Source organism: Melozone crissalis, unplaced genomic scaffold (assembly GCF_028551555.1).
Source record: "Melozone crissalis strain CALT ecotype California unplaced genomic scaffold, PUWL_Pcris_2 ptg000218l_1, whole genome shotgun sequence".
NCBI lineage: Eukaryota > Metazoa > Chordata > Aves > Passeriformes > Passerellidae > Melozone > Melozone crissalis.
This window is the reverse complement of record NW_026535981.1, coordinates 714,371-723,977: the sequence shown is the minus strand read 5'-3', so window position 1 is coordinate 723,977 and position 9,607 is coordinate 714,371. Positions and strand designations below refer to the sequence as shown.

General features: G+C 55.4%; 1 pseudogene; it reads right to left on the bottom strand.

Annotated features, from left to right (window-relative positions):
• Positions 1-347: 347 nt before the first annotated feature.
• Positions 348-9,607, bottom strand: LOC128949288 (antigen peptide transporter 2-like; annotated as a pseudogene).

The following is a 9,607-nucleotide window of genomic DNA, read 5'->3' as shown; positions in this document are numbered from 1 at the left end:
GAAAGGACTGGGGACACCAGGAGCTTGGAGTGAGCACAGCAGGAGTGAGATGAGGACGTGACACCCATGCCCAGATCCATTCCTTGGGATTGATTTCCCACCCTGTGCCCCATGTCCAGGAGCAGACATGGGGACCAGGGATCATGGGGACATGGTGGATACAGGGGATACACACACATCCAGGGAATGGGCAGACCTGGGGGACACAGTGGGGACATGGGGGACACAGGGAGTTGGGATCCTGAGGATGTGGGGAGAAGGGATTCACAGGACACTGTGACTGCGGACACCAGGAGCTGGCTGGTGACACAAACACCGGGAATGGGGACACTGGGGCTGATTCCCTTTTATTCCCTGCCAGATGCAGCCCCCTTCTCGCTGCCCATCCCGGGGCCCTTGGGCTGCCCGGTGCTGCCTCCTCCAAGGAGCAGGCGGCTGTAGGCGCCGCGGCGTTCCCGCAGCTCCGCTGGTGTTCCCGTCTCCATCACGGCCCCGCGCTCCAGCAGCACCAGGCGATTGGCCCCGTCCAGCACCCGCAGCTGGTGGGACACGACCAGCACGGTCTTGGCCAGCCCAGTGCGCACCCAGCACTGTGCCTGCAGCCAGAGAATGCTCTCATCCCAACCCGTCCAGCTCAGAGAACACTCATCCCAACCCATCCAGCTCATCCCAACCCATCCAGCTCAGAGAATGCTCATCCCAACCCATCCAGCTCAGAGAACGCTCATCCCAACCCATCCAGCTCATCCCAACCCATCCAGCTCATCCCAACCCATCCAGCTCAGAGAACTCCCATCCCAACCCATCCAGCTCAGAGAACCCTCATCTCAACCCATCCAGCTCAGAGAACACTCATCCCAACCCATCCAGCTCATCCCAACCCATCCAGCTCAGAGAACGCTCATCCCAACCCATCCAGCTCATCCCAACCCATCCAGCTCAGAGAACTCCCATCCCAACCCATCCAGCTCAGAGAACCCTCATCTCAACCCATCCAGCTAGGAGAACACTCATCCCAACCCATCCAGCTCAGAGAACGCTCATCCCAACCCATCCAGCTCAGAGAACACTCATCCCAAACCATCCAATCAGAGAACCCTCATGCCAGCCCATCCAACTCAGTCCTACCCTGTCCCACCTGATCCCACCCAGTCCTGACCAACCAATCCCACCCCACTCTCAGTCCCACCCTAATCCTATCATCCTGTTCTTACCATCCCATCTCCTTGTTCTCCATCCCATCCCCATGCCCACTATGCCATCCTGCCCACACTATCCCCATTCCCACCGTCCCATCCCATACTACTCCTACCACTCCAACCCTTCCCATTGCACTCCATCTCTGTCCTCATCCCAGCATTCCCATCCCCTTGATTCCCACCCCATCCCACCCCACCCTATCGTATCTCCTTGTCTTCATCCTTTGATTCTACTTTCCTGCCATCCTACCCCCCTGGTCTCTATCCCATCCTACTATCCTGTCCTATTTCTCCACTTCGTTGACCCACACCAGCCCATCCAATCCCTGTCTTCATCACATCATTCCCACTCCATGCCAATCATTATCCCTTATTGCCACCACCTCATCCCACCATCCCATTCCAGCCATCCCATCATACCCCATTTTCACCAACTGCACCCCTATCCACACCAACACCCTCCATCCCACCCCACTCACCGCTCCATCATCTCCATCATCCAGCGCCTCGTCGAGGATGAGCACGGCCGGACACTGGAGCAGAGCCCAGGCCAGGGCCACACGGTGCCGCTCCCCCGCCGCCAGCCACCCCCCGTGCTCCCCCACCTCTGTGGGAGCGACCACAGGGGATCAGTGGGGTGCAGCCCTGGAGTTCTCCCCTCTGCTCCCACCCCCCACACTCCCCCACCTCTGCGGGGGGACCCTGGGATCAGTGGGATCCCAGCACGAGAGGTTCCCCCCCTTTCCCCTACCCCCCACACTCCCTCACCACTGTGTGAGCAATCCCATGGGATCAGTGGGATCTGACCTGCGTGAGCAATCCCATGGGATCAGTGGGATGTGACCTCAGGGATCCCCCGCACACCCCACCATGTGCCACCCACTCCGCTCTCCCATCACTGCCAGAGGATCCTGGGATCAGGGGGATGTGCCCCAGGGGTGCCCCATCCATCCCCCTGGCTATCACCAGTGTCCCAGCCCCTGGATGAACTCCATGGCTCCAGCAGCAGTGGCGGCCTCCCGCAGCTCTGACTCTTTGCAGTGCTCCAGCCCCAGCAGGATGTTCTCACGGATCGTTCCAGAAAACAGGACGGGATCCTGCTCCACCAGCACCACCTGCCCCAGCCCCAAGCCCTATGACGCTGTCTTGGCTCCTGGTGTCCCCACTCCTGTTCCATGACCCCATCCCACCTTGGTGTCCCCATAGTGTCCATCCCTGATCCCATTCTCCCCATCTGTGTCCCCAGTGTCCCCACCCCTGACTTCCCACTTTTCCCATCCCGATTCCTGTCATCCCCATCCCATTTCCCAATGTTCCTATCCCATTTCTTGTTGTCCCCACCCTATTCCTGATGTCCCCATCCTCTTCCCAGTATCCCCATTTCTGCTCCCATGCTCCTGTGGTCCCAGTTCCATCTCATTGTTTGTTGCAGACATCTTTTATGGAAAATCCTTTCCTTAGGATTTTTCCTCCTGAGAAGCTGAGAGGCCTCAGGAACAAAATGTAAACATTGATTATCTGCTACTGTGGAATGCAACAGGTGCATCTGTGATGGGCCCATGTTGGATGTTTGTAATTAATGGCAAATCACAACCCAGCTGGTGCAGACAGAGAGCCAACCCACAAGCCTTTGTTATCATTCTTTCCTATTCTATTCTTAGCTAGCCTTCTGATGAAATCCTTTCTTCTGTTCCTTTAGTATACTTTTAATGTAATATATATATCATAAAATAATAAATCAAGCCTTCTGAAGCATGGAGTCAAATCCTTGTCTCTTCCCTCATCCAAAAACCCCTGTGAACACCATCACAATTGTCCCCTGACCCCTGTCCCCATTTTCCCCATTCCATGCCCAGTGTTCCCAGTGTCTCTGCTGTCCCACCTTGCGGTTCAGGTACTGGTGTTCATACTCTGGCAGCGGGATCCCATCCAGCAGCACCGTCCCGCTGCCAGGATCCTGCAGCCGCTCCAGCAGCGCCACGGCCGTGCTCTTCCCGCTGCCATTGGGCCCCGTCAGCACCGTCACCTCCCCAGAGCGCACCTCGAAGCTCACGTCCTGTGGGATGGGGACAGGTGTGAGAGTCTGTCTGAAATATTCCTCATCTGCCTCACCATCATCATTGGGGGACCACTGAAGAGTCCCCACTGTCTAAAATCTCTGGTTCTGAAGGAGAAAGTCACATGCCAACAAGGCCCCGAGACCTGAGAGCATTGTTAAGCTGTTGTCCACAGGTGTATTTACTATATGCTACACTGAGCCCAATGAGAAGAAGAAGGGGGCACCTTGCCTTTTTGCAACAGTAGCCTTGGAAGCTGTCCCCTCTTTGCCTGGCTGGACTTCTCCTGAGTTTTGGGTGGTCCCCCACAAAAGACCCCTCACTCGTCTTACAACTGCCGTGACAGACGGACTGAGATGTAAGAAGCCTCTCCATCAAAGACCAAGACATGAAACCCCCATGTGAAAAGGCCCCCCACACTCTTTCCAAGGACTGGGACTGAGACCCCCAACCTGGGAGAGATGTGTAGGGGAGGCAAGCTAACCAAAGCAAGATGGATGTTGCAGGTGTGAGCAGTGGACCACGAAAACAATGGCTCACGCCCACTGCTGAACATGGACTGTGTGTACCCCTTTTCCAAACATTATTCTTTCCTCCCTGAAGATACAATAAACTACCTTTGACTCGGTTGCAAAATCCATTCCCCTTCCCCCATCAAAAAAGAGTATAATTGGGGTCCAGATGGACTGCAACCCTGAGATCTCCCCGACGTAACAGGCGGATCCTCGACTGGACTGGACCAAAGGATTTTGTCTCTGCATTTGGTAGCTATATCCCCCTCCTTCTCTCTCTCTCTTTTCTAGCTCTATCTTTTTCTCTCCCTTAATCCCTCTATTGCATTTTGTTGTGGTCATTCAATAAAGCTGCATTTGTTTTATTACTGCAAACCTCCTGTGCCGTATTGGTTTTTTTGCACCCTGAGATCAATCCATGAACTATCAAGAAACCCGTTCGTAAGGATGGATTGTGACAGCCGGTGATGCCAAAATTCCCACCCCTGGGAAACCCCACCTCCCGCCAGACCCACCTTCAGCACAGGGTGCTCTGGATTTCCAGGATATGTGAAGGAGACCTTCTGAAAAGTGACATGGCCCTGAAGCTCGGGGGGCTCCCGCGTCCCCCCGACATTCCCTGCGGGTTTCCAATCCAGGTATTCCCAGATCCTCTGTCCAGCAGCTGCGTTGGTCAGGAATTCATTGAAGCCGTAGAGCAGCACCTGGGGAGAAGGAAGGGGGTGGCACTGGGATGGACAGAAGCACAGTTGGATGGACAAACACGTGCATTCCATGGGATCACCTGGATATGGCTACCAACTCTGTCCTGGTACAGCAGGAAGGTGACGAGGACCCCAGGAGTGATGGATCCGTCACGGAGCTGCTGGTGGCTCCTGAAGAGCACCATGACCCGGATGGCCAGTTTGATCACCTGTAGGTGGGACAGGGATATTGCTGCCCACAATCCACTCCTGGCGTCCCCATTCCATCTGCCCCCAACCCACTCTTGGTGTCCCCATTCTGCCTGTCCCCATCCCACTCCTTTGTGTCTTTATCTCTGTTCCTGGTGGCCTCATCTCTGTTCCTGGTGTCCTCATTCCAGTTCTGGTGTCTCCATCTCACTCTTGATGTCCCTATTCCTGATCCTGATGTGTCACAGACATATTTTCTGAAAAATCTTTTCACCAGGATTTTTCTCCAGAGAAGCTGAGAGGCCTCAGAAACTAAATGTAAACAATAATGATCTGCTGCTGTGGAATGAAGCAGGTGCATCTTTGATTGGTCTCATGTGGTTGTTTTTATTTGATGATCAATCACAGGTCCAGCTGTGTCAGACTCTCTGGTGAGTCACAAGATTTTATTATTCATTCCTTTCTAGCTTTCTAATGTCTCCTTTCTCTTTCTTTAGTATATAATTTTCTTTTAATATAATATATATCATAAAATAATAAATCAGCTTTCTGAAACATGAAGTCAAGAATTTTGTCTCTTTTCTCATCCTGGGCACCTGCAAACACCACCACACTGATGTTCCCAACCTTTATCCCAGTGTCCCCATCCTGTTTCTAATGTCACCATTCCCATTCCTGCCATGCCTGTTCCTGAAGTCAATGTCCCTGTTCTGTTGTCCCCATTCCTGGTGTCCCCATTGTACTCTGAGTGGCCCCATCTCAGCCGCTGGTTTCCCATTCCCGGTCCCAGTGTTCTCATTCCCAGTGTCCTTATCCCTGACCCTGGCATCCCCCATTCTCTGCTGTTCCCATTCCCAGTTCCCCCTGACCCTGTAGACAAGGACGAAGATTGCCAGCTCCAGCTCTATCTGCTCCTTCAGCCTCAGCTCCTTGGCCAGGTTACATCTGTGCTGCTCCTCCTCCTCCTCCTCTGCTGAAAAGGTTCGGATGGTCTCGATGGCGGCAACAGATTCCTGCACCCCTGCGGCTGTGTGGGCGGATGCTTCCAGCATGGATCGCTGAAGGGCCTGTGGCAGCAACAGGGGATCTCCAACTTTCCCAGGTCACCTTCCTGGCCCACCATCCACATCCCATCCCACCACACCCACTGCATCCCCACTATTGCATTCCTGCCATCCCACGCCCTTCTCTCTCACCCTCACCATTCCCATCCATTCTCCTAATCCCACTATCCCCATCCCCACTGTCTCATCCCATACCCACCACCTTATCTCATCCTTCTCTTCTCATCCACACCAGTCCCATCTCGACCATTTTGTTCTAGCCTCATGTCAGCACTCCCACCGTCTCACTCCCCTGGTCTTTATCCCCTTTCATCCCACCATTTATCGTCCTCCTTTCCATTCTCCATCCCATCCCCATTATCCCATTCCCCTCGTCATCATCCCCTTTCATCCCACCATTTCCACCTCCATCGTCCTCCTTTCCATTCTCCATCCCATCCCATCCCATCCCCACCATCCCATTCCCCTAGCCTCCATCCCAGCTCCACCATTCCCACCTTTCTTCAGTCCCCTCCCACTCTTTCCCTCCTACTCCTGACCTGTTTGCGGGTGCTCTGGATGCGGCGGGTGGCGATTCCAAGGGGCACCTCCAGCAGTGCCAGCAGTGCCAGCCCCGGTGCCAGCCCCACCATGAACCCCCCCACCACCAGGGCCATCACCAGGCTCCGCAGCAGCTGGTTGGCTCCACTCGGTGCTGCCCTGAACACCCATGGCACTTCCATGGAAAACTGAGCCAGGAGCTCAGCTGCAGGGTGGGAAAAGAGGTTGGGATCGTGGTGGGTGAGGCCATGATCCCATCATGGATGATCCCATTTGGGATGGGAATGATGTAATGGGGAGCAGTGGGATGGGATGATGGGAATGGCTGTGGAGATGGTCAGGGTGGAATGGGGCGGGACAGGGGAAATGGGATGGTGGGAAAGGAAATGGTGGGATGGGGTGATGGGATGGTGTGAGGCAGCTGGGGATACGCAACAGGGTGGAGGCACGGGAGTGAGAATAATGGGGACAGAACAGTGGCTAGAATGGGAAAGTGGGATGGGGACAGGATGGAACACTGGAGTAGAATGAAGCCAGGAAGATGGCATAGGATGGAATTGGATGGGATGGTGGGAATGGGAATGATGGGGATGGAGTCGTGGGATGGGATAACAGACAGATGGGATGGGATGGGATGGGATGGGATGGGATGGGATGGGATGGGATCAATGGGATGGGATCAATGGGATGGGATGGTGGGAATGGGATGGGATGGGATGGGATGGGATCAATGGGATGGGATCAGTGGGATGGGATGGGATGGGATCAATGGGATGGGATGGTGGGAATGGGATGGGATGGAATCGATGGGATGGGATGGTGGGAATGGGATGGGATGGGATGGGATGGGATGGGATGGGGAGGGATGGGATGGGATGGAATCAATGGGATGGGATGGTGGGAATGGGATGGGATGGAATCAATGGGATGGGATGGGATCAATGGAATGGGATCAATGGAATGGGATCAATGGGATGGGATTAATGGGATGGGATGGGATGGGATGGGATGGGATGGGATGGGATGAGATGGGATGGGATGGGATGGGATCAATGGGATGGTGGGGATGGGACTGGGTTGACAGACTAGCTGGGATGGGATGGAACAGGTGGGATGGGTCAGGTGGGATTGGGCTGGGCCGTACCCCGTTACCTGCTGGTGTTTCCTGGAAGAAGTCCAGGTCTTGGTGCACCAGGTGGGAAAAAAGCCGCAGGCTCAGGCTCTGACGGAGACTCGCCATCAACAGCATGAAGAGAGACCCCCAGCAGCCAGAAAACAGCACACTGTGGGGACACAGGAACACGGTGACATCGGGGACGCTGGGGACACGGGGACAGGCCCTGGGAATGCTCCAACCCACCTTGTGGCTCCAGCAGCCGCCACCATCCCGACAGCTCCAGCGGTGACTCCATCCCCACTTCCGACGGCATCCAGCACCTTCCCGGTGGTGTACGGCCCCGCCATCTCCCCTGGGTGTCACCGAAGCTGCGTCACCACGGGTGAGACCACTGACACAGGGGGACCCTGATTTGTGGGGGGCAGGATCCGGTCTGGGGAGCGGGGATCTAATTTTGGAAAGGCGGGACACAATTTGGGCAGGAGACAATTTAGAGAAGTCAGGACCCAATTTGGGGGGTTTCGTGAAAAATTTAGGGATTTTACACCCAATTTAAAGTGTCAGTACCAATTCTGGGGGGGTTCAGCACACAATTTTATGGATCAGAACCTAAACATAGGAGATCAGGACCTTAAGATCCCAGGTCTTAGAGGTCAACATCCATAATTGGGCATCAGACCATTAGTTTGATGGTCAGCACCCAATTTTGGGGGACCAACAGTCAAGTTTGCAGGGTCAGAACCCATTTTGGAAAGTGAGCACCCCATTTTTTCAGGGTCAGCACCCAACTGAAGGGGTCAACTCACAATTTAGGAGGGTCATCACTCTATTTTAGGGTGGTCATCGCCTATTTAGGAGCTCAACACTCAATTTTAAGGCGCCAGCATCCAATTTGGTGGGGTATCCCAGATTGGGGGGTTCCCAATTTGGGGCTGCAGAGCCCAAATTGGGGGTGTCAACGCCTGTCACCACATGTCAACGTCCTAAGGTGACGTTAGGATGTTTGTATCCCCATCTGTGTGTTCTGTTTATGCTGGATATCATGTTCTGTGCCTTCAAGACTGGCTCTGAAGAGTGAAAGTTTTGCTTTGGTTTTGTTATCAGCCGCTCCCCCACGGCTGGCGGGACACAGACACCGGGCAGTACATGGTGCTGCTTTTGCTTTTTGCTTGGCTTTTTGCTTTTCTCTTGCTTCTGCTTTGCTCTTGCTTCGCTCTTGCTTTTGTTTCCGCTCATTATTTAGTTTAGCTAAGCAGTCTGAATTTTTCCCTCGACTGTTTCTCCTTTCCCTTTTTTCGACCTACTTGAGCCTGCTCCAGACCAGGACCTGGGAACACCGAGAGTTTGCACTTTGTGGCTGCAGCAGCTGCCCCAGGACCAGAGGGACTGAGAACAGAGTGACCACCCCCAAGAGAGACTTTGTGAATTTGTCATCTTTTTCAGAGTGGTGAAAGAGTGTTGTCATCTGGTATTGTTCATTTTGTGTGCTTTGTCTGTTAAATAAACAGGTTCTTTCCACTTCTCTCTGAGGAATCTTTCCTGAACTGGTTTGGGGACGGGCTGTGTGGGTTTGCTTTCTGGAGGGGCCCCTTTTGGAGGTTTTCTCCCAAATTTGCCCTAAACCAAGACAGTCACCCACCAACGACAGCCAGCACAAGGCAGAGGACAGCAGCTCCAAGGACGTTCCTCTGCTCCCAGGTCAGTGCCAGAGCGCGCCGGACGCTGCCAGGAGCCTTGGGGACGCCTCCGGGGGTCTCGGGGACGCTGTCGGGAGCCTTGGGGACGCCTCCGGGGGTCTCGGGGATGCTGCCAGGGGCCTTGGGGACGCCTCCGGGGGTCTCGGGGATGCTGCCGGGGGCCGGGGGCGCGGGCCAGGCCAGCACGGCCAGGGCGGCAGCGGCGTGGGTGACCCCGAGCCAGGCGGGCGCCGCGGCCACCAACAGCCCCGGGCTGGCCCCGGGCGGCCCCAGGAGGCTCTGGAAGGTTCCGAACACCGCGGGGGTGGCGGCGGCCGTGACGGCGGCCGCGGTGGCTCCGGAAGGACGGCGAGGGGCTGGCAGCCGGGTGGCCATGGCCAGGATGGGCAAGCGCAGGGCAGCCTCGAGCCACACGCCCAGCACGCCCAGCGGCGCCAGCAGCGGCACCAGCGGCACCAGTAACACCAGTGCCAGGGCGTCGGCCACCAGCAGCACGCCGGGCAGGAGAGTGGCAGGTGGCAGCGCCAT